The sequence below is a fragment of the Tympanuchus pallidicinctus genome, unplaced genomic scaffold (assembly GCF_026119805.1).
Source record: "Tympanuchus pallidicinctus isolate F22 unplaced genomic scaffold, pur_lepc_1.0 scaffold22, whole genome shotgun sequence".
Classification (NCBI taxonomy): domain Eukaryota; kingdom Metazoa; phylum Chordata; class Aves; order Galliformes; family Phasianidae; genus Tympanuchus; species Tympanuchus pallidicinctus.
The window spans coordinates 23,533,691-23,559,388 of NW_026294739.1; the positions used below are offsets into that span (position 1 = coordinate 23,533,691).

The window sequence follows — 25,698 nt, forward strand, 5'->3', positions numbered from 1 at the left end:
ATACGTGGATACTGGAGCAGACCATCCCTGTCGTTGTCGCTCCGGGGACAGCACCAGGACTAGTCAAAGGCAATGACAACACCAAACCACTGAGCTGGCAAGGCAAGTAAGTGCACTGAAACAGGGCACCAGGGCAGACGAAATGTGCGAAAGAGCGACAGATGGCATGTGGCCCTGGGCAAGCAGGAGCCAGGGCGCAATGCGAGCAGGAAATAGAGTGGGCAGGCAGGTGAGAAGGGAGAGGGCACCAGCTGAGAGCAAGTCCCCAAGCTACAGCAGGAATGCACAACTAAGCTAAGGCTGGCCTTCCCTGGGAGCTTTCTTTCAGCAGTGCTTGTGGCACTGATAGCCAGCACTGTTTATGTACTTTGCACTTGGGATTCCGTGTTTAGAAAAGGAATACTAGGTTCCAAGGAAGACAAACCACAAATAATTCCAGCTAAGAGTGTAATCCTAGTCAATCTGCTCCTTCGGTTACTGAAACATAATGTAAATACTCAGTTGAATTTTATTCCTCTAAGATATTTAACCATTTCATTGCCAACCAGAGTAATGTCTAAACATACAGACCAGTTCCAGTGAACATTGCCTGACAAAGTTTGTAAACAGCACCTTCTGATGTTCAGCACCCATCAGGTTGAACACTGAGAAAGATCCTGATGTTGTTGTCAGACTTCAGCACCTTGCCTTGTTTCTCTCATGACGCCATTCATATAAAACTGCTCAATTTCCTGTCTGCAGTGCATAGACAGTAACTGCCTGTAGCATCTTTGATATTTTTAATCGTGCTGTACAGTGTCATCTCGCCGAAAATTGGTCTCCATTTGAACCCAAGCCCAGTGCCCTGGCTGCCATCCTCACTTCATCTAGGCCACGAACAAAGGAACTGCATGCTGCAGCCTGTCTCTCTGATCATGTTTTGTTGTACATATTTTCTCTGTCCTAGAAGTGATCAGCTTGCTACCATTTAAAGCCCACAGTCAGCTTTAATCTACTTAGCTGGGATTAATGAGAGATTTGTTAAAGATTTAAAGATTTTACACATTTTGCTTACAACTGTTGCTATCTACAAACATTAGGCAATAAGCCCCATGCAGACAAACTGTTCTTAAAGTCAGGCACATCCATCAGGTGTGTCCAGGCTGGCAAAGCAATGCTGATGGCTTACCTGCTGTTGGCAGACAGGTGCCATTGTGGGACTGTTCAGAAAGCAGTGTTCACACCTCTGCCTGCACCTCATCCTTCCTGTGAAAAAGTGGACAAAGCTGGGATGAAGCTGGCGACTCAGAACATGGGTTACTCCGTTGGCTCAAGTTGTCATGGAACTAAAGAAGTGCAGCTGCGGAAAATGAGAAGCGTGTCCAGTGCAGAAAGGTGGAGAATTGTCACTGAAGTCCCTTCCCATTAACAAACATGCAGTAAAGAACGTTAAAGCTTTGCTTAGACTTGGCCTTCTGCAGACAAGACGAGTATAGCAGTCTCTTCCCTTATGATGAGTCTTAAGTATACAAGTCAAGAGGAAAATGATAAGATGGGCTGTTAAGTGGAGAACTGCGTACCACTCATCCAACTGTTACTTTCAGTGCAGATGTAAGAGCAGATAATTTAGAAACCCACGGTTAGGGATACATGTTCACCATATCCTTCATCTTTCGCACTGGAAACGCGTTCCTCCATGACTAGCTGAGTTTTGCATCGACGCCAACAATAACCATTAATTGTAAAGTAAAAGTATGGTTTTAATTATCATGATGCAGATGAGGTTGTATAAATAAATTCCTCTTAATGAAGAATAGATGCCTTTGATGCACACTCCAGAAGCATTGCACTCATATTTATGTGCTAAAAACCAAATTGCCTAAATGATGCCATGTCAGGAACACATTTCAATAGCAAAATAGATGCCATTTCACCGCCAGCTTGGATCGGTGTGTCAGATGGCATAACTCTATCAAGGTACAGAAAGTAGAACCTGCAGAGAAAGGCCAGTGAAATTCAGTGAAAGCTGCAGTGAGAGGGAGTCCTTCAAATGCAGCAGGTGGAGAACCAGAGATAAGTACTGGAAGGCATGGGAAGAAAACAAGAGTTTGCCAGGTGCACTCTGTTCAGCTGGCAAAAGTCACCACCTCTCCTCACTATGCACCCCTACCCCTGCTGCCCCCACAAACACTCCAGGTATTCCTGGTGGCCCTGAGCCAGCGCTTTGCACAAGCTCCATGCCAGTCTCAGCTGCCCAGCTAATTGCAGCAGTGTGAACCAATGCTTCTTCAGTGCAAGAGAAAGGAACCAAAGTGCAGCTGCCATAAGCAGAACAGGCTTTGAAGTCTAGATGTGCTGCTGCCTCTCACTTTGCATGTCAGGATAGAAGACGTGCCAGTTTTGCCCTCTCTGTACCTGGTGCTGAGACTCCTTTTGTATCCCCACTCCAGGAATCCCACAGTCGCAGATAAGCACACAGTTTATGAAATCATTTCATTATACTGGAGAAGTTCATTATGACACCCACTGTTGGAGTCAAGACCTGTACTCTCCAGGCATACATATCTATTATATAAACCACACAGAAACACATCTTGTGTTGAAACAGATTGCAAATCAGACAAGCATCAGTTTAGATGGTAACTAAGACACACAAGCACTTTGAAACCAGGGAGATAAACGTGTTGTTTTTACGACTGAAATGCATATTCTCAGGAAAATCAAATCACACTTCTTTGCCCACAAGTCGTTTCAGGGGCCTCCCAGAGCTGGGATTCACAACTGAGGACACCTGCCACGGAGTTGCCCCAGCCCCACAGCTCACCCTCTGCACCACGTCCCCACAGAGACTGCCCCTGACTTGCCGCAGCTGCAGTCACAGTGGGGCTTTCCACGTGCAAGTGTTATTATTGACCCTCTCCCTGTGCAGATGGCTCAGAGCTGCAGCATCCCTGTATGAAGCGACAGCTTACCTGTGTTCTCCTGATGCTCCTGAGATCTCCAAATATGCAGAACGAACGTAAGCCAGACCGGTCTTGGCACCTGTCCTGCATTTCCAGCGTGTTCCAGGGACCCTTTCAGCGCTGAAATAGCCTGCTCAGTGCACGAAGCTCGAGGTCGCTCTCCAGGGCACTGCCAGCCCTGCGCAGACCTTGCTGCTCTTTGCAGGGTCAAGATGGGTTTCTCATCACAGGTTGCCGTGCATTATGGACGAGCAGCAGTTCCACCGCACTGTGGGAAGCAAACACCTACAACCACTCCCTGCACACACTGCGCCCGTGCAGCCGTGCCTGAAAGGCACAGCCTCCCTGCCGGAAAGTGCCAGAGCGCCCAGACAGAGGCAGGGATGGAGCAGACTGCTCAGAGCTGCGTGGCCTTAGAGTCCTGGTAAGCGAGCGGGTCCATCGCCTCCTGGAGAAGTTCAGGGCGAGCGGGTCCAGGCTTGGCAGAGGGAGAAACAGAAAAGAAAACGAGGGGGACGGTGTGGAAGGGTGGGCTGGCTTCTCAGTAAGGAGCATTTCAGCTGCAGGTCTTAAGGAAGACTTTGAAAAGAAAGCGCAGAGCCCTCCTGGCAGGGCAGCTAGCCCAGCTGCCCTCCCCACGTCTCACTTTTTATAAATTCTGGGAAACACTTTTAGACAGACACTGGCACTCATAAATTATACAACTCATTTGCATATTCCAGTCATGAGACATTATGCAAATGTGACCTGATTTGCATAATGGATTCCTCTTGTCGCTTCACTTGCTTCATGCTTTTAAAAAACAAAATGAAATAAAATGAAAGCACAAGAAGGTGGAAGCGATGAGTTCCCAGCCCCGCCGCGTCTCCTCCCAACCGCACCGTCATTCACCGGCAGAGATCGGGGCAAGGGAGAGAGAAAGTGAATAAACAAAGCCCTCACATGGTGCATTTCGCCTGTAATTACGACCATCCAACTTTCCCCCGGTTGAGATTCTTCCCCCCAAGTGACATATCGGAGCCAATTGAGGAAACAAAAACTGCCCTGGAAAACAGCATGAGTAGAAAAGGGAAGCGTTCCCCAGGCTCCCCGCCCCAGCACCTCCAGCTCACGCAAATGGGAGCCCCGCCATGCGGCCGAGCTGCCCTCCTGCTGCCCCTCCAGCAGAGCCTGCATCGAGCGCAGAGGGGAGGGAGCGCCGGGACTGTTTGTCGCAAAACACGATGGTGACATCTTGGGAAGGATGAGACGGGCGCACATCGGCTTCCCTCCGCCGCGCTCCAAAGACAGAACCTCTGCAGCCACCCAGCTCTGCTGCGGGCGCATCCCTGCCCCCCTGCACCGCACGAGCAGCAGCGCCGTGCCAGGCGGCAGTACCCTGTGGGAAAAGTTAACTGTAATTCTTCAGCTTTTAAAATCAATTAACCCGTGTGTTAATTAACGTCAAGTCGACGGGAGGAGGAGGAGGAGGGGAGAGAGGGAGGGAGGAGGGAAGAAAAAAAAGCTGCAAGGGCGGATGGCAGAAGAGTTGGCACAGTGCCATCCATTCAGTGGCAACGCCACAGTTCCGTGCGATAACGGCAGCGGGTATATGTTACGGGGGCCCTGTGCGCGGGCCAGACAGTGCGGTAACGCTAAGGGAGATTATCCAGACCCCCAGGAGCAAGCGGCGCGCAGCGAGCGGAGGCGCGAGTGCCAGGATTACAGACGAGGCTCTCCGCCGCCAGCCCTGCCTCGGACACGCTCGGCTATGGGCACAGCGCGCCGACTTCCAGCACGTTTCCCCCTCGAACGTCATTCTGCCGCAGTGGAGCCAGCACAACGGATGCTTTCACACCCCGCGAGACAAAGGCCGTCGTCTCCGCCATGACACCGCGCCGCTCCATGCCGAGGCCGGCATCTTGGAGGCTTCAAAAATAAAGGGAAAACGGCAACGCGGACAATAAGAACAGCAAAAGAAAAAAGCTCGGCAGCAACCCCCTCGTGCCCGTTCTCCGTGCCAGGGGCAACATGGGCATCTGTCACAGCAGAAGGCGTTTGTGAGGGGCTTTTTTTTTTTTTTTTTTTTTCCTCTCTTTTTTTCGCAAGCTGTTGATGTGTTTGCCATTCAGGTTCATTTACAATTAACTCCAAAAAAAGCCCCACCACACCCAGCCCGGGCAACAACAAACAAAAGGGAGCAGCCGACATCCAGAGAGAAGTGCCATCTGAGGCTGCACCAACGCGGGCGACGGACGGTGCCATTCGCCATTCGGACAAGCTGAGGGAGCGGTGCCAGCCCTGCGACTTGGGAGGGACCCGAGAGTGGAGCACGAAGGTTTCCAAACAACACACCGAGGGAAGGAAGGAATACCGCTCTCATAGGGCAGGATCACAGCTGCACACAGCCTCTGCTGGGAGGAGAGGGAATGTTTGTAGATAGCGAGATGCCTGTGTATGCACACACACACACACACACACACACACAGAGCAGTGTGCGTATGGACACACATACACATACACACACAGTGCCTCAGATAATTGCAGATAGACGTGTGAGTGTGTGTGTGTGTGTGTGTGCAGAGATGTGTGTGTGCTGCATGCACACATACATGTGCGGGGATATATATTTGTGTGCATGCGTGTAATATACCTACACACATGTGAGGAGATGTACGTTTGTGTGCTTGGGAGAGACATTCTCACACACACACACACACACACACAATGTGAGCATACATCCCACTTTTTGACCTAGGTATACACGGAAGACAAAATAAAAATCATACTCCAGCAGCAAGCAGGCAGTCAGAGATTTATCTACATTCACTGCTATCACCAGGGAGATGAATGGGGCCGATCTGAAGCCCTTTGCAAGATCCACTATAGGAGTGAAGGAGGAGGAGGGATGCCACACAGACATGCACAAACTTGAAGACAGAGAGATTTGGAAGGTGCTACTTGTGAAACCCAGGTGGCACTCCGGAGGGTGAGCGAGGGAAAGAGCTGCACACACTCCGCAGGGGCCGGAGGGCTTTTGGAAAAGGGCGTCAAGGGACAGCTGGCTACTTACGTTGTGTTGTCTGCGCTGCTGAGGATCCTGCAAGGTGTTCTGTTGGCACCGGGCGCTGAGCCAGGGAAGGGCACTGGAAACAAAAGGGAGAGACAAAAAATAAAGTCACACAGCGGGAATATTAATTGCCTCTCTTGCGGATTTTACAAAACACACAAAATGTTTTCTTTTTGCTGTTGTTTTTTTTTTTTTGGTGGATTGGCGCGGTTCCCCTCTGCATGGAAAATACTAGCATGGGATTTACAGCCCAGCTACAGGGCTCAGGATTAACAGTGCTGGCATCTTTTGGGCATATTTTTTCTGTTAATGAATGAGCTTTCGCTGTTAATGAGGAATAATCGTTTGGCTAATGAGCTTTGAAACATTAAGAGAAAAGAGGTTTTTTTTCCCCGTTAATCGCCCTGGTGCGACCGCATGGATGGATTACAAAAGACAGCAGTAGGAATGCAGTACAAAGGGGGGGAAACGTCTCTTGGAGTGGGATAAATGCAGAGATGGGTGATGCGTCCCCGCATCCCTCCTTCCTTCCCTTCCCTCTCTCTGCCAACTGCTATGGGTTTCCATAACTCCGCAATCAAAGTGGATGTTCGGGAAAGATTATTATAGTCAAACAGCGGAGTGTCGGCTGTTAATGTCTCCAGTGTTTAATCATCATACAGTAGAATGGTTTTATGCATATTTCATTTGCATATCATTAAACTGCGTTAGCACGGGACGTTCAGAGCTGGAGAGGTACAAAGTTGGGGGGAGAGAGAGAGAGCGAGAAAGAGACAGAGGGAGGAAGGTCCCTGTGATGCCTATCTTCAAAAGCAGGGACTTTTTCCATGGTCTGTCTTCTGCTTTTCCTAAAATCATGGTGACTCGGAAACCTTTGAAGTTGGATATAACCTTGGATTCTTCTAATTTCAGCAGAGTGATGTATTAGAAAGGGGTAAACGATGCTGCGTTAGACATTTAAAGGAATACAAGCTCCAGTGGAATGGAAATAGGAGCTCTTTGGGGAACGGACTGGCAGAGCCAGCTGCGGCTTCGACAAACACCACACTTCTTGGTTAATACTAGTGAAGGATACCAGAGTAAAACAAAAGAAATGAAGACAACATATACATTAAGATGGGAATTATATTTCTCTTTCTCTTGCTTTTCTGTTTCTTTTAGAAGACGAAAAGAAGGATGGAACCAGCGGTAATTTACACATTAATTAGCAAGCAGTTGCTTCTTGTGTTTGTTTTCCTTCTCTCTTTATTTTGGAGAGGAGTGTTGTCACCGCCGAAGAGATTAATCAATTATTTGGTAGCTCAGATCCTTCTCCACTGGCACCAATTGGGACGAGGTGGTGGTGGTTGCGGGGGGAGGAACACAGTGGGCTCTTTGTAGATCTTATACATGCACAACATATTAATTGGGGTCTTTATAAAGCTCCCTCAATAGACTGTTTCTTTCGTGGTAAAACAGCAGCTGGTTCGCCACCGTTGGCGACTCTTCAAATATCATTTTTGCTGGGGGCATTTCTATCGCTGTTTGTTGTTTTGCTTTATTTTCTTTCCCAATGGAGGGGGGCTGCACACACGATGCTTCTGCTGCCCGCTGGTCTTGAATGGCAGACAGACAGACAGTATCGATATCAAGACGATCTCTTGAGCTGAACGCGGAACTTTGCTTCAAAACGAAATGCTGTTTTATATTTAAATTTTCCTCCTCCCTCCCCCATGTTTCTTCTCTTCCAAGTCTTTGTCTCGGTTATGAATATTCAGATGAGCCGTGATGTGATTACACTGTACAATTACTTTCGTCCATGGTAGTAGCTAAGGCACCGAGGAAAGACAGAGCCAGACAAGCTCAGAGCTCATTCGGGGTTTGTTTTCTCTATTTTTGCCCATCTCTGTAGCGCTGTGGCACATGCAGATGTCGCTGTTGTTCTTTATAATTCTTTATAATGATATGCGAAAGCATAACGACCCCATTTGGGTGCACAGCATCAACGATATATTTCTGGGGGGGGCAATCCTGACTGAAGGAATGTCCACATAAATTATTTTTATTTAAATCAGTTGAAGGAGGTGGTGGTGAAGCAGAGGAAGTCACATGAATACATGCATAATGTTAATACGCAGAAAGGTTATTGCCAAGGAGAAGAGTGTTTTCTGCACAGCGCTTGGGACAAACAGGCTCATTAGGGAATAGCGCAGCCCACTGCGTGATTTACTTATTTATCATTACTCATACTTAAGCTGGGGCACCAGGCACGCTCGCTGCCTGGAGACTCTTGAGGACCAGTAGCTCTCTGCCTACACCCTTTCCAGCTTCCATTCAGAAATTTCAGCGACATACACGATGGGAGGGGGGCAGGAAAAGAGAAATCAGAGGGAGAATGCGTTAAGTGCCATGCTTCAGTAACAAAGGAGGAGCCCAATGACAGCCTTGCGGGTGGAGTGACAACACGGCAGCGCGTGTTGGTGTTCAGATGCTGCTGCTGGCTCGTGGCAGGCTGCTGTGCATTGCTCCAGGGACAGCAGCAGTGATGCAGCGCCCATGCCCTGCCACTCTGTGTTCTCAGAGGAGCCATCCTCTCCCCCCATCCCGCAGGCACACACCGATGTTGCCAGTATCTAGAAACACTGCTGAGCAGATCCCCAACTGCCAGACTGAGGTTTCTCTGTCTCTTAATAGTACCTGACAAGGATACGGTAGGAGTATCTGTTCAAAGCAGGCTGCAGAGTCCTGAACAAACAGCTACCAGGTCTTCAGGCAGACTCTATCACTAACGGAGCACCGAGAGCCTCGAACAGAAGGGGAAGGCTCTCATCTAAGGACTTAACAGGCAGAGGATGCAGCGACCCATAGCAAAGGGGGACTGCTGCCCAATACCGCTTGGAGATTCGTAACTGTGATCTCATCTATTAGTTCTCTGAATCAAGTTCCTTCCTGCATCTCCACAGATGTGTTTGTAAAGCACACGCAAAAAAACACCCTTCTGTAAAGCCACCTGGGAATCTGAGCACAAGGCAAGTCTGCCAGCTCTGATTAAAAATATGACACCAGTACCACCTCTAGGCAAGAATCCTAAATCCAGCCTCTCTGTGCTCACAGTTGAAAACGTGCAAAAATTCAAGGCACAAGGGAAAGTCTGACCATCAGCCTGACTTCGGGTTAGATATGAATATCCTGTCTGTAACCACACAATACTCTTGAAGGCCCTGCTGAGACACGTTACCATCCTGACAAAATGAAACTGGTATGGCAGCCAGTCAGACCTCAGAGAGCAGCCCAGCACCTGTGTGCTGCAAGGCACTGAGCTGCTGCCATGAGCCACAGTGACCTGAGCAGGAGCTCCACCCCATCCACCCGTACCAACGGCTTCCTGACCCCAGCGCAGCGGATCTCATCAGACACTCTTTCTATAGATTCTCTCATTATGTAGCAGGAAGGAGACTACCGATGAGAAAAGCATAGCTTGTACCATATAAGCAACATGTGTGAAGCACAGTGGTGATGCAGCAAGAGGCATTGATACTCCGAGATGCCCACACTGCTCTGCATACACTACCAAGGATGCTCTCACACAGCTTCTGCAGGGCTGTTCTGGCCGTGCAGGCTGCTGCTGCTCTTTAACATGCACAGCTGTGAAACAGGACTACTGCTGTCCCAATCTACTCCTGATTGCAAATCTGCGACCACTGTGAAGTGAATGTCCCCATGGAGACTTCAGAAAGGGGCAGCTGTTATAATACCACAGGAACCATTGCTCTGCTTGTCACTGTACCGAGCACCCTGAAGAAACTGCTGTTTAGAAAAGGAAATTCAAGAATTTATGAAAGATATTGATATTCAAAAAGAAAGAAAAAAAGATTGTTTTGCAAATAGTAGCACTGCTGAAGAGAGGAAAGAAGTGCATCATTCATTTGATATTACACATAAGCAGTTTATTAAAGAATTAAATATTTATAGACTATAAAGCAAGCAGGGCGATGAGTCGCAAACAGCTGCTGAGAAGTATGTTATAAACAATGAGTCTGTCAGTGACTAATAAAGTATGGAGAACACAAATGTTTCATGAGGCCAGCTATCAATCCCCAAAGCTGAGAGGCTGCAAGAGGCACCGAGGTTCCTGCTGCAGTGCAAGCCTGGAGCCAGCACAGGAGGGACAATGACTGACGAGAGATGTGGAACAGACACATGCTGAGCACTCGTGGGAACACACGTGATTCAATGCCTCAGAGAGATTTAATTTTTCACATTACTTTAAACACTGTTCTATTAATAGGAAATGCAGGAATTTGGGAGTTCAAGGCACTTCCCTCTTCAGTTTTTCCTCTGCATCTACTCTTGCATTTCCAACAAAACTCCAGGCTGTGATTCAGACTGAAATTCCTCTCTGCACAAAGCTCTTTCCTTCCCTCGCAGACATAAAAGGTGCAGATACTTCAGGCACCAGCTTGCCTGTTCTGAGTGATGGCGGACAACTCACATTTATAAAGGCTTTTTAAAGGAAGAAATAGTTTATAGCCTGGAAAGCCTTTTTCATTATTATTATCACTTATTTATTTTTTTTTTAGAAGAAGCTGACAAAGTGTGCACTTCATACAATTTGAGGACATCCCTCATTTCTCAATAGCACACGGACATCAGTCATATTAATTTGGGGGAAAATGCTGCTTTATTACAAGTGGAGACGTAATTGAAGTCTCTTCAGATTATTTTTATTTTTCTGGGCCCAGTCCAAGAAATTATTTCTAATGTAGGACAAGCTGACACCTTTGGTCTCTTCAAGGCTGATTCCTATAGCTGTTCTCACAGTTGCAAGTCTGGTAAGATGGCTGAAGCTCCCAAGTGGCCTCAGCATTTGTGACCCTTTAGAATTTACTCTCTTTGCAAGCCAGCAGGATTTAGACCTGCTTCAAGAATCTCAGTCACCACAAATCCCACTCCTCTGACAATCACTGTGCTGAATATCATCCTTCAAGGCTGCAAGCCAAAGTGCTGTGTGCCGAGACAGCGAGGGGAGAATCCATACAGAGAAAGGAGACAGAATGTAACTGCTGCCTCCTTGCTCTCAAATGCAGTCCCACTGAAGAACCATATTAAATTAACACAGGAGTACGCAGGCTGAGAACCAACTGGGCTTGGAGAGGACAGATTCTGTTTACATTATTGAAAGAAACTTCATTTTGCCAGCTGTTCTTTCTGTTTTTAGATAAGGTTGTAGATTTTAATCCTCTGAATCATAAGTTACATCTTTTTACTGTTAAAAACCAGTAATTATTCAAGTGTATTTGGTACATCAGACAAAATTTTAGTTTAAAGAGCAACCTTTGCTTTTGTGTGTGAAAATAACTACAGCATGGTTTGGATCTCAGCAGACATTTAGGCTGACAAAGGAGGTATACAGAAAAGCACAGTCCAGTCAAAGGCACAAAACCCATTAGTTCCAGATGACTCGTTCGCAACGAGTCCCTCTCTGGAGAGCACAGAGCGAGAGCACCGTCACCAGTCTGATGGAGGACTCAGCCTGCTCCACCTGCCCCAGCACCGTCCTGTGCTGGTGGGGCCCTTCCTATCTTCCCCATCTTCACCAGTTACAGAGCACGGCAAGAATCCGTAAGCGTGTGCTCAAACTACAGCAACACCTGAGCTGGTAAAGGAAAACTCCATTCTACGTTCTCCTTTCTCGCAATCCAGCTCTCATACCTCTCCATACCAGCCTACCGTGACACCATTTACCCCTCAGAGTTTTCTTAACCTCAGTGATCTTAGCTACTGTCTATCGCTCTTCTTACCCACAATTCTAAAACCATGGAACACACTTGGCTTACACGTACCAAGGAGCTTGCCTCCTTTCCATAGACAAGTCTGTTAGTAGGATACAGAGGTCTGTTCCTGTTCCGTCCTCACCTCTTTTGCTGAAGAGTACAGTGCAGGGCTCATCTCCAACTAGCTCAACTCCACCGTGTCACCAAAACGCACCACATAACTCGCTGACCCAGGCTTCGATGCACTTTTCTATTCCATATTCCCTCTGCATTTCTTTGCTCCTCCAGCTGTGTTTAACCCCTGCCTCCAGGCGCCCGTCAGCACTCATAACTCCAGATCTTTTCCTTTCCCAACTCTTCTCCTTCCACCCAGGCATTTTGGTGGATTTTGAGTTGATTGCAAAACAAGCACTGTTGAAAGCTCCTTACTTCCACTTATTTGCTGTGGCCATGTAACTCCCAAAGGCTGTGGAGTCGCAGGTGGGATGATGGTCAGAGAACAGACAACCTCTGAAATGCGAAGCTTTCTCAAATGTCTTTGGGATTAAAAGCACTGTCTAGTCTCAAGTAGCATGAAGTGCATTACCAAAGGCTCAGCGGCCAGCTGGGCCACATCTCCATGAAAACACGTGCTTTGCTGTCCAGTATCTGACATACATCGCTCAGAATAAGAACATATTTCAGTGGACAACAAATTGTCTCAAAACACATCATCTCCCATTCTACAGCTCGGAAAGTACCTTATCCCCTGTTCTCATGGATTTGGGTATCAAATGCAGAACATACACAGACGCTTCATATATTTTGTTATATACGTTCCCTATGTACATCAAGAGGGCTTTATTTTACTTTAACGGACTCCTTTAAGGAATATTCATCATTCCAGAAGTCTTTGAGTGAGGCTACTGCTGAGCACGTTCCTTCTGTCTGCCCTGCCAGATATATGGCTACAGGATGCTCTTGAAGCACTTGGCACGTGTACCACGCAATCATTGCCTCCCAGCAGAGCACACGGAAGTAAGAGTTCCTTTGCTAACGTGAAGTATGGCTGCCACGTCGCCTGTTGGTTTTAACACTGCAATCTTTGATCACTGAGAACAGTTTGAGTCCACCCTGCAGCCCCTGCATCCCAAAGCAGTGCATCCTGAACATCCTGCCCTCTTCACCAAACGCCAGGCTGAGGTTTTACAGTGGCTTTAATCTAATCTGTCTGGATAACAACCGAGGATGGGAAGAGGGATGTCCTGCCTTCCTCCAGCACTGGCATTCCTGCCATCTCCCACATGACATTGCCACATGTCAGTTCTCACCCAGATACATCATTGATGTAGCTGGTGTGTGCAGCACTGGTACCAGGATGAAGGAGGTGAAAGATCACAAGTTAAAGGCTAGGAAGGGAAGATGACAGGGTTGGAACTTCTCTTTAAACATGGGAGGTCATCTATTTTAAAACAATAGATATTTATTTTAATTTTAACAAGAACATTAGAAAGATCGTTTAGCAGTGGAGAGGCTGCTAATAACTGCCCACGGAGGAACTTTTCTGTATCTGGTTGAAAAGATAACAATTAAGTCTAGTTCATTCCAACCCATCATTTCCCTGTATTCCTATCGTCTGAGACATTTTTGCCTTGCTGGGGTCTTTGAGAAACTCTGAGCAGAGCTTCAGATGTCACATTTGGAAAGAGAACCCCAACGGGTTTGGGGGAGCAGAGGGGTTCATGTGCAGTGGGACAGGCTCTGTGCTCCTGTTACCACGGAGAACATCTGAGACCCTATTCTGGCAGATGGTGACTCAATAAACATCCCTGAGCTTGTCTTCAGTGACAGAGTGTTATTATATAAAAGCTTCCAAATAGAAAATGATCAACGTGCTCTGAGGAGACACTGGAGATGTATCACCTGTACTTGCTAGAAAGAAGAAAGCCAATTTCAGAAGCTGCTGTTAAAGCCCGTTGTCCCCTCCACCCTTTTAAACCAAAGAAAAGAACACAAAGGACCGACAGGAGAAAAAAGGTAGCTCAGTTAATCAATGGCTTCAGTCCCTTATAAAATCGTTTCAAACTTATGCTGTAGTTTGGTATGCTATGGTTTCACCTTGCCATTGAAGTGCTCATGAGATACAAAGCAAAGGAACATCAAGGATAAACCAAAGTAAGGTGGGGGGAAATGCTTAATGCTTCAGCTGCTCCTGGTTCTGACAGTGGCTTCCTCTTCCTTGTGGGTACAGAGAAAGGGAATGGTGATGCAACAGGAGATGTGGGGTTCCAGTCAAGGACTACAGATGGCTGTGTAATAAATAACTCTTCCTCCTCTTCCTCACCAAGCTGCCAGAGAATAAATTCCTAGAAAACAGTGCAAATATCTTCCCGCAACACTCACATTCAAGCCTTTTCTTTGGAGCTGGAATTGTATCTGTGCCTGGTATAAAAGTATTCCAGGTCCTCAACTGCCCTTTCTTGGCTCAGATAATTCTTTCAACTTTAAGACACTCACATTTCACTGGTTTGTCTTCAGCCTTCATTTCTTTCATATGCATTCCTATTACAAGGTCAAGCTGGGCTTGTGGTACTGTGCCCCATCACAGAACAAAGGAAGAGATGAGCCCAATTAACGTGCCTCAGCTTACGGAGATCCAAGCAGTCACTAGAAGTCAGCGCAACTTGTGTAGGACTGCACAGACTCACACCAGGAGCCACACAATCCCAGCATCACTGGGGAAATCGTACAAAGAAGGCCTAAAATTGGTTTCTCCCCTCTTACAAAATGACACCTCTGAGCTCTCAGAAAACACATAATACAAAATCACTGATAATTTAGGGTGGAAGGGACCTCCAGAGGTCATCAAGTTCAGCCTTCCCCTCAAAGCAAGCCTACTCAGATCAGGTTACTCAGGAACTTGTCTGCATACATTCAGCTTTTCCATGGAGATAACAACAAAAATCTACGTATAAAAATATCACAAAATGAACGATTACTCTGGACTGGTTAAAAGCCCCTGTCTGCTAACACTTAGAGCCAGATGGACCAGAGAGCCTTCGAAAGATCCCCAAGGCTTTACAAACTCCAGGCTCAGGGCAACTGATCTAACCTAGCTGCAATTTAAGCCATAACTTCTTAAACAGAGAAAAGAGATTATTCCCTTCCCCTTGGCAGCAGCTTCTTCATATTTGAAAACTGTTGTCACATCAGCCTTCTCTACTGCTATTATGAAACTTGCACATAAGAGCCAACAGAAGACAGGAAACATTTTGGCATGCTGCCTTTTGTGCTTCTGCTGATTCATCTTGTTAGAAGTATCACACAAGTAACCATTCTAGAAACAATGCTGCATTAGCACCAAAAGCTTTCCCAGGTTGATTCCTAGCCTCCATTTACTTTCATAAGTAAATGCAGAAAATCAGGTTGCTATATTATTACAAAACTCCAGGAAAGACCGGTCCAAAATAGCACTTGCCATCTAGCAAAGGGCTCCCGCAGTTTCATTCACGCCTGAGAAATAATCAGTTCTGTTTGCAGAAGGACGCTGAAATGACTTGCTCTCAAGAGGTGAGGTGGATTCCTAAAGAGTTCGACCCTTTGTGATTCATAGTCAACAGATGCTCCTGAACAAGAGCGGGTCAGGTGGTAATCCCCTGTATTTTGTCTGCAGCAGAAAAGCAGCATAAGGTACATCAAGAGTTTGTGTTGAATTCCTGTAGCAAGTGTTTAATTACATCCAGTCAGATGGCAGCTTGTGAAGTTGAGCATAGGTTTATAGCTGCGAATGGTGAAAGCAGACACACGCAGACACAGTACAGTTATGTCTGGCCTGGTTTTAACGGCATGCAATAAAGTATTTTCCTCCAGTACCTCGTAAGTAAGCAAGCAGCACATTGCCTTCAAAAAGTCTTGTATGTCCACTGAAGGTCAAAAGGCTTTTGGCTCCTACTGACAGCTCTGTCATATGCTTCCTCTATGACCTGGAACTATCATGGGAGGGTTAAAGGAAGAGCCAGGAAAGTCAGTAACATTGGGGCATTTCTCAGTCGCTTACTAGAAATACTTAGAGGACCTGACTATATGCTACATTAAAAATACATACATCAAAGGAAAGGCAGAAAAGTTACGAATTAGTGAAAAAACACATAATCAAAATCTCAGAACAGGTGGCTAGCCAGTAGAGCACAAGTGTCAGGGACTCAGCAAGTACAAGGCAACACCAAAGATACACCTTCCAACGTCCAGAACCTTCTGGCTGTGACCCCCACAGGGGCAGCTGCTGCCCACAGCTGCAGTGCCTGCAGGCTCCCCCTGGGCAGCATCTCAGCTGCCATGGCTGGAGGTGGAGCCCTGCACTTCACAGGGCATTCATGGCACTGTTTGACCCCGTGTGTCTCCTATATTTACTGTCAGCATCTTTAGTTGGCAAATTATAAATGTTAACATTATTTTTTGTTGTTCCCAATTCTTTATTTTATAAAATACGTGCATATTCTTTGCAGCTTTTTCTGCTCCTTTTTCATAATAGCTTTAGTATCGCAGTAGGTGGACGTGTCCTGAAAATCAGCAGGTAGAGAAGGAATTGACATTCAGGTGCAATCTCTCAGGGTTCAGCCAGGGCAGAAGGATAAACTGCAATTTCAGTTTGTGCAGATAGAGAGAAGGGTGCCTTTAAACAGATACACTTCTTTCATATTCTAATAGGAAGCAGATCGCATAGAACGTCCCAACTGGGTGTAAAGACCTTGTCTGCTGCGTGTGTCACAAACCTCCATAGGAAGCTGGGACACTAAACGGGGGAGAGCTGCAAAATAGTATTTAAAACACTGAGCGCTTTAAAAACATGCAGCTCCATGAAGATCTGCCGCCTGGTCTCTGTGCTCCCCACAGCTGCACGTTTGGTGTACGTGCTCTCACTGATGGCCACTCTCTTCCAGACCAGGGTAGAATGCAGAAAGCAATTCCTCTTCTTAAGATCCACCAATAAAAACAGCCAACCACAGAAATACCAACAGAATTAATATTAAAGCAGGGAAGACAGATACTCAAAGCTCAGAAATGAAGACAAGCTGTTTGCATGCACTGCTGTCCCTGCAGGTAAGTCTCAGCTGTTTCCTCAGGTCTCAGCCTTATTCCCTGCGCATGCTGGATGGCTGACAAGGAACAAGCCCACACGCCCAGGCTGAGTGCCAGTTCTGCCCACAACGAGGCGAGGCAGCTGTAGGACAGGACAACAGAAGAGGCAAGGAGCGCAGTGCCGCACCCCAGGTGTCAACGAGATTTTTGCCAGGAAAAATAATAGGGAGCACAACTGGTCCTAGATGGGACCTGCAAGCATGTAATCAGATTCTCACTGGTTGAGAATTTCTCCATATTTAGGCGCTTCTTTAACTTCAGACAGTTAACAGCAACCCCGATATTTTTTAGCATGTCTTCCACTATACCTCAACAAAACAAAGGTAACTGAAAGGTCGATGCGCTGGCCTAACTCTCCATGCCTTTTCAGCTGCTTCCTCTGCACTTTGACCAACAGTTACTGCAATATGCCAATACTTCAGGAACATAAAGAAAGCCATGATTATGTTTTTCACGTTCATGAAACGACGAGGAAAATGTTATGATCTTTTTCAGTAGCTGGCCTACATATACCAAAAAATGGATGTCTTCATGTAATAAAAATAGAAGTAATCTGGACTGGAATCTGAAGGTTTGAGGATTAAATCTTGATGATAGTGTAAGGGTGAAAGACTTAACAGGTTTACACTGGAAATCCAGTGTCCATTTCTGGATCAGAAACAAGCAAGTGAAGACATATTTTCTACAAGCAATTTTTACAGTGAAACCTTCATCAAAGCTAGCAGGTGTGGCCAATGGGCAAAAAGTAATGCCAGGCTTCAGACAGCTGCTGACAATCCCAGCTTGTGCTGCACAGGTGTGAATTTGATTGCTGAGAGCTCTGTCAAAAAGATGAACACCTTTTGGCATCGGCTTCACTGCAGTCAATGGCAAACTGCAAATCTCGTTACATGGAGGCATGGTAACTCCAAGTAGACTGAAACCACCTCACTGAAGACACAAACTGGTTTGAATGCCCTAGTTCACAAGAGCTTTGAGGGGTCCTATCAGAAAGAATAGCCATTTCAAACTTAAAGAAAGAAGAATCTGTTAGGAAAGATGAAGAATTAATTATTAATAGCTTTCTTTGATTACAAGTCTTTAATGTATATTTCAAAACACTAGCAGATATGTTCCTGCTGTACGGAAAGTTAGAAGCATAAATAACAATCTAACAATGTACAAGCAGAAACAGGGGAACCACCCTTACCTTTTCCGCAAGCCAGACATCGGAAATGTCATAATCATATCCTACTCTCATCTTGCTAAATTATTGTAAAATAATCTCCAGGGGATATAAGCATCTCCCTGTAGGCTTCATTCTGTAAGTGCAGTTCTCTGCAAGTCCAGTCATTAACTTAATACATATATTACAAATGTGATTCATCTTTGCCTCTTCTCACTTCCAGAAGTCTTCTTGCCATCCAGATTGTAAATTGGGTGTCATACTCAAAGAGCTGCACAGTTTTCCCAAATCCGTACAATTGCTGGATTTTTTTTGTTCTTTCTCTTTACTATCTCCAAAAGGCATTTGTTCTGTAGGTTTACTTTGCAGTCTTAGATCTCAAACATTGGTTGAATGACCTCCACACCTGTAGCTTTCCCAGGAATCACCCTATTTCTTGGGGTCTGCAGTGGAACTCCCCCACCTGCCAAATGTGCCATCCATGCTGTGACCGTGACCGTCGGTCCCTCTCTGAAGCAGTGCTGAGCTCTGCTGGCCGCATCTCCCCTTCCCCAGGACCACAGGCCATGTGTCAGAGGGAGCAGCATCCCTATGCTGCGTATCCCACTGTGCTGGGGGTGCTGGACACCTGCTGAGGGCATTTGCCAGCCCCAAAGTGAAGCTCTGGGGCTTCGTTCTGCAGTGTCCTGAAGTCAGCCCGTCCGGGCAGTGCCACCAGCAGTGCTGCTATTGGGGCAGGCTGCATGCCGTGCTGGGCCATGCTTGGGTGCCACGCAGCTCCAGGCCTGCGTCCTACACAGCTCCTCTGTCCACCCAGAGCCAGCGCTGGGCCTAGTTCATCTGTGCCCATCTCAGTCGCAGACTGTGAGGAGCCCAGCCACGGCCCCGGGTCAGGACAGTTTCATGCTGCTGACCATCAGATGCTGTGGCCACAGTCTCCACCCGCTGCTGTGCTCTGTGCCTCAGCTCCCCCCTCCTCTCCATTAAGCAGCACCACCTGCCCCATCTGCCAGCAGTCTGCCTTGGCTTCCCCCATTCAGGTGTCTCCAGCTGCCCACGGCGCCTTCTTGCGGTCCATTAGACAACAGACTTCCACAGAACACAAGCACCTCATACACCCACAGAGCCCAGTACAGCCAGTGGGCAGCATAGTGAACACTGTATTTCATCTGCACACCGCTTCAGCTTGTCCTCTCTCACAAAATTCCCTCTGCTTACCATTTTCCTCAGTCCTACTGATCACTGTTTTAATTTAAAAGGTTTTTTAAAGGATGTGATTTTAATGAGCGCAAGGCTTAGACCAGAAATACTGTATTTCTTTTTCCTGAATGATGAAGTAGGCACTTGGTCTCTCTGCATTGATTTCTAATCTGCCATTTCATACTCTGCCAGTGAGCCCTGTAAACCAGGCTCATTCAGCTGTCCCATGAAGGCTTCCATAAATAAGAATGGCTGAGGCTGGTTGAGGTGAAAGGAAGGAACTGATGATCAGAGTCACAACCCTTAATCACCTACGGCTCTTCGCCACAGCAGAGCAGTAATGATGATAACAGCAGTAATAATGAGAGAAGATGTGCGTGGACTTAGGGAAAAAAAACAAAGCGGAGTTCTGTTCCTCAGAAGCACACACCTCCCCCTTCCCAGGGAGGGCAGAGTGATGGAGAGGCAGGAAATTAAAATGGCAAGGATCTTCTGATAAGAAATGCAAATCCATGGAGCCTTTGCAAGTAGGTTCATACACGACTCATACACAGAAGCACTCCGAAGTGCACATGGATTTTGTCTCATTCACCACGTGCTCCAGACCCAGGGCTGCAGCACAGCCCATTCCTGCTTCCCGAGAACCCGCACTGTCCAAACAGCACGGCAATTGTGCTCCCTTCAATGGAAGCTTCAGATTTCTGGTGAGAAATGTCTATTATTAAAGTGACAAACAGCCTTCCTTCCCCAGATGTAAACGAGACATTTATTCCTTGCTACTCTGAAGCAAAATCTGGGTTTTTCATTCCAGGTACCTTTGGTTCAGAGACCATTGTTTAGAATTGTTATCATTATGTTACTAGAATTCCAAGAATTGTTATTTTCCTTTTCCTCAATGCAGACATGTCAGAGATTTAATTTGCCTGTATTCTGATGAGCCACGTCACACGCACACACCACCCATCTGGGTCTGGCTGTCTGCAGTGCCATCAGAGCAGATCCCCCTGCTCGGCTCTCAGCCACCCTCGCGCCCAACGCGATCATTTTTGCGGAGCCAGAAATGTTCTTTAGATTCATCCACTGCTGTAAAGTCAGAGCTGTAAAGTCAGATCTTTCCCTCCTTTAAATGTGACTAGCTATTTACTCCCTAACAATTCTGCTTCAGAGCTGATTTAGCATTTTTATTGGAATGTGAAAGCTCTTAAAAGAAGAAAAAAATCTAATCAGGCAGAAGAGATAGAAAACTTGCTGAATTTTTTCTCCCCCCTTCGCACCCCTTCAATCCTATCAAAAGCACATCTTCCATTCATTGCTTCCCGATGTCATTATGACAAGCGGCTACAAATCAATAGCAGAAGCAAAGGCAGGCCTCGCCCGCACTCACCAAGTGATAAAGATTCACTCTCAACCCCGATTTGCTAATAGCACATAATAGCAGCCATTGGCGCCCCGCATTAAATCATACATTTCACTCTGCGTTTATTATGGGATTTTTAAAACTCCTCACCAAATTGGATTTTCTCGACGGTCTCTAATTTCCACATTTATCATTTAAAATTAAACTCCTCAGTGGGGAGGGGGTTGGGAAAAGGGGAAGGAAAAGAGAAGCTGTGCAGTTCTGTATTTTCCTCTTTCTTTTTATGAAAGCCCATAAATAATCCCAGGTATCATTGCCACCAGCCCTGAAGTGTTACATATATAAAATACCAGAAGTTAGGGCTGAACAGCTTTAGGACTCTGCTTACCTTTGAGCGGCTCTGCAAAAGAAGAGGAAATTAAAGAGAAGCCAATAAGGAAACAGATTTTAAGTAAGAAATCCAATAAACAAAATAGTCAGCAAAGCAAGCTGGTATGAAAAGCATTATGGAAAATTACTGCGGGCTTCCTCTGCTGACAGAGCTGAGTAGCAGGGACAGGACGGACCAAAAGATTTAATAACAAACCAACAAAGAGACCAACAGAACCTCAAGTCTCTCTTCCAGTTCACAGAAAATTAATCCAGCAAACGAAGCAAAAACTTCAGAAAGTTTCAGCTCAGCGTAGGAAAGGAGCACAGGCTCCACGAACAGCGTGCAGCCCCAGAGAACTTCCTGCTGCACGAGGGGTGTGGATGGCACACCCTGGGTTTCAGTGATCACACACACGTCGGTAGCACAACACAAGCGGCCAGGGAACTTTCTCTGTTCCCCCTGCCGTGCTCAGTGGATGTGTGGGACATCCGCTGCTCCCACAGCACGCAGAGCAGCGACGCCTGCGTTCCTCTGTTGGGGCTGCCCTGAAAGACACGTTTGGACCGCAAGGGAATTGAAGCACTGCACGCCGAGACATGAATTTGAATCTAACGTGAACAAAGGAAAGTGACATCTGAAACAGAAGGCAGCCTGACGATGGCATGCTGAATTAAGCTATCGCTGCTTGCGACACCCAGCCCTGAGACACGAACTCAGTGGCCCTGCTGTTAGATGTCCAGTTAGCATCACCACCACAATTCACACTGCAGTTTTACCAGGACTCTGCTTAAAAGGAGCTGAAGAGTTTTATTTTGGTAAGTTTGGGTTTCCACTGAAGAGCTCCAGAAATAAAATTCCTGATAAGACATTACCAGTTCAACCATTACAAACCACATCACACAACAACCAACACTCCCAACAACCTCTGGCCAGTTTGTGACTGCACCGCTGCTGTTCTGAATCCCAGCTGAATGTGGGAACAGCTTCTATCTACTCTGAAATTATTCTGCCTTAAAAATATCCCTAATAGTCACAAAATACCAGAGCCTCTCCTTTGAACTGTTACCTGAGAGCCTCACCACCAGCTGTTGTAGCCAAGGCTGGCAGTGCAAGCGCTCCCAAGCACAGTTCACCTCTTACAACACAAAGGAACATCCTTGCATGAATTTTCTCTCCTCAAAAATGTTGAAAGCTTTCAACGGATGCAGCGGTTACAGATTTAGAACCTGAGTATTGGCCACCACTCAGCGCAATGTGTCATAGATTGGATCTTCTGCACCTCTATAGAAAGCAATGTCAGAACATGAGCCCCCCCAATGCAAAAATCAAATCACAACTTTCTGTCTCAAAAGACATCTGTTTAAAATAAGAACACCTGTGAGAGTTAACGTAGGCACAGAGCAGAGGGAAAGAATGGACTATTTCAGGTTAAAAGTTTCTTTAACTTCAGCTGTCCCATAGAGTACACAGCAAAGACAGGCACTTCCAGTAATTTTAAGGATGTGCTGGGGCCTCATCTCTTTTTTTCCCCGTCTGCTTTTTCTATGGCCTTGCCCAATTCGGTTTGAGGTTTTCCATCACCATTTCATTACTTTTCAGTTGTGTCTACATTCTGGTGTACAAACACCCCAGGTGTTGGGCTCTCTGAACACTCACCCTTCCCATGCCACCCACATATAGCCATACTGTTTCTTACTGCTCCAGAATCTGAAGTATCCCGTGCTTTATTGATTCATCTAACCATGCTTTGTCACTGATCTTTATCTTTTGCATTCTTCCCGACTAGTGCATCAAAACTGGAAGCGTGCAACACGTTACTCTCCAACAAATCTGCAAGGTTTTAAGACCACACAAATTTCTCTCCCAGCCATCATCCCTCTTTCAGTTGCAGTGGATGAAATAGCATCCTGAATTCTGTGTTCTGAATTATTACAGTAATGCTGCAGCTCTCGAATACCCTGCGCATGGTGACTTCAGAAAATGGTTGCTTCATTCCTAAGCAAAAAAGAGATCAGCTTCTTGTGTGGGAAACTGCTCAACGAGGAACAGTGAACCAACAGTTACTCTGCATAGTCTGACCTCCATCACTGTAGGAACACAGATCAGCCATCACCTGTGAACACTTTGTGTGAGGAGGAGTTCTTTGAAATGGAAGCAAAGTCCAGGGTACCGGGGGCCAAACGGTTCAGAAAAAGAATGCCACAGAAACACGTTTTCCACAGCTCTGATAGGAAATCGCATCCTGGGTTTGCACTTCTGTGATAAAAATATGACAAAAGAAAGGTGGAACTCACCATGTTATTATAATCAGCAAGAGTTGGAAATTCATCTACAGAAAGGCTAAGCGGATCCATCTCTGCACGTGTAAAGAAAAGCACGGACACAGCTTTTGGCCCAAAGAGCACTGCTGTCAGCCGGGGCCAACCATTACCTGGCCCACCTCAGCACAGAGCTGCACTTCCAGCTGGAATGAGCTTTGAGCACTAAAACCTTTTCTCTTCAGGAATCATTCTCCCCAGGAAACTTCCCACTTACAGTCCGTGCTTGTTTGAACTCCGTTCTCAGACACCTCTCACTTAGAAAAGATGATACACACTACAGTATTTCGTACATGTTTTGTGGCAATGAAACCAAACAGATCTGGCTATACAAATATGAACATTAAAAACAAACAAACCCAACCAAAGGTGATAACATTAACTGGTATTTCAGAACCTCCAGTATTATTAAACCAGTCACAGCTACCATGGGATAGCAAGTGATCTACGCCCAAGCACTGCACTGCCATGCTCAGACATCCCAGATGAGCACTCTGAACATCAGGCCGCACAGGGATGCTTGTGCTCTTTCCTGTTGGCACTCAGGCACTTCATAAAAGAAACTGAATAATCACTGGGCTGATATTATAGCCCAAGGGTCAAAGTAGTACTTGGAACATAAAGCAGCCAAGTTCAAGCCATTACTGCAATGAACACTGAATGACTTACAGAAACGACACGGCTGCCACCAAGCAGACTGCAGGAGGGCATTGAGGGCAGCAGCTCCCCGACAGCCACGTGCAGGATGTGAGGGGCAGCAGCACCGGCCCCGGCCTCAATCAGTCACGTGTGGGTTCTGGCATCTCAGAGAGACTGGGGCAGCCCTCTAGTTCTTTCACATCTCTGCACTGTGTTTCCACCAGCTGGAACATCTTCTCCATCCACCACTGCCCAAAATCAGTTCCCTCCCTTCACTCCTCATGTGTTCATCTGTCACTCCATAGGTTGCTCCAAAGCCCACATACTGTGTGCAGCACAGCATTCCAGCTGCCCACTGTCAGCAGGTCTTGCTCAGGATTTGGGTCCTGGAAAAGCACATGAAAGGCAATCGTGCCACGTAGACACATGTTTTGAGGTGTACAACAGAAAGAACACAGAACTGAACATATCAGAACCTTAGAGCTTTCAAATTCAAAAGGCAAACAGCCTTTCCAAAACACTTAATGACTGCAAAACTTAGGGTCAGCAAACACATAAAATGGTGAAATCTCCCCAAAGTTTGCTTTTATACCTATTTTAAAGTAGCAAGTAAAGGGTTAGAACAGATAAAGCCGAATTCCCATCAGTCACCTTCTTACACTGCTGTTTACGGTATCAGTGGGACAAGGCACGGCAGTCAGCTCTGCCCGTCTCCTTTGGAAGAAACAGAAAAGATAGCAGAAAGTGGAAATTGTAAAACGTTTTTCCTTTTCCTACCTCAGGCACCTGAGGCAGTGCCAACAAAGAATTTGCTTGTAACTTACAAAGAGACAAATTTTAAAGCAACCCAGCAACAGCCACGTGTCTTGAGTCCTGATGTCTCAGAACATGACGGTTCTGCACCAGGCCTGCGAGGCCAGCAAGCAGACCACCAACAAACGCAACATCAGCGACACGGAGCACTGAGTTTAATGGGGCACAGCCCGTGATATTCATTAGTGTTTAACATTTCCATGCGTGACCTCAAGGACTGAAGTTTAACACACAAGTAATCAGCTAGCCAGAGGCTGAGATGCTGAGATCCTGCTTGCACTTCCATGGATCTGAGACAGCCCAGAGACCTGAGCCAGCACACCTTGGCTCCAGCTCAGCCAAGAATTAGACACAGGGCATTTCAGCAACATGTCCTCGCTGCTATAATTTGTTTCTTTCATTCTGTCAGTGCTCAAACTTGTTGACCTTCCAATCATACTTGCCCTTTCTATCCTCATCTTCGCTTTCAGGGAGGATAGCGGTTTTATTGCAGGGCAATTGGGAGTGTTCTCAGTATAGTCATTTGTCTGAGGCAGTTACTGCATTACTGTTACTGATCAAACAGTAACAGGGAGCCAGGACTCAGGTTAAGTGGCATTCCTACTTTTGGAATGCTGAAGGCCAAACAGAAGCACATTATCAGAGCAATGAAAAAACGTCTGCAAATTGAAAGCAACACTGTGCGCCGACTGCCTGCAGGTTCTGGGCAGGGCAAACCTCAATATTAAACACATTTATTGTAAAATGCAAAGAAACCAAAGCAACGGTTGTGCTTTCTGAGAAAGATGAGAAGGCAATCAGGGTAAGGAACGGGGATAATGTTTATGACTATCTGCCAAAGCAATAGCTTCTGCCATGCCTAAATTTAAACGGATCCACCGCTGTCTTCTCAATACAAAACTATATACAGACCTCCCAGAAAGCTACAAGATCATCTTCAAAACATTAATCCAGATGAGCTGGTACGAAAC

At 46.5% G+C, this 25,698-nt stretch overlaps 1 protein-coding gene across 32 annotated transcripts in view; it reads right to left on the bottom strand.

The window, feature by feature from the left end:
- The window catches only part of LOC128082657 (transcription factor SPT20 homolog), a 98,725-nt gene that overhangs the window by 39,831 nt on the left and 33,196 nt on the right, over positions 1 to 25,698 (bottom strand). For 17 of the 32 annotated variants that reach the window (XM_052687038.1, XM_052687041.1, XM_052687039.1 and 14 more), the window contains 2 exons: positions 5,995 to 6,067; positions 1,169 to 1,245 (listed from right to left, as the gene is read on the bottom strand). The gene's annotated coding sequence lies outside the window, so the exon portion shown is untranslated. Of the gene's footprint in view, positions 1 to 1,168; positions 1,246 to 2,951; positions 5,333 to 5,994; positions 6,068 to 25,698 lie in introns of all 32 variants that reach the window. The other 15 variants (XM_052687037.1, XM_052687032.1, XM_052687007.1 and 12 more) reach the window with 2 other exon arrangements.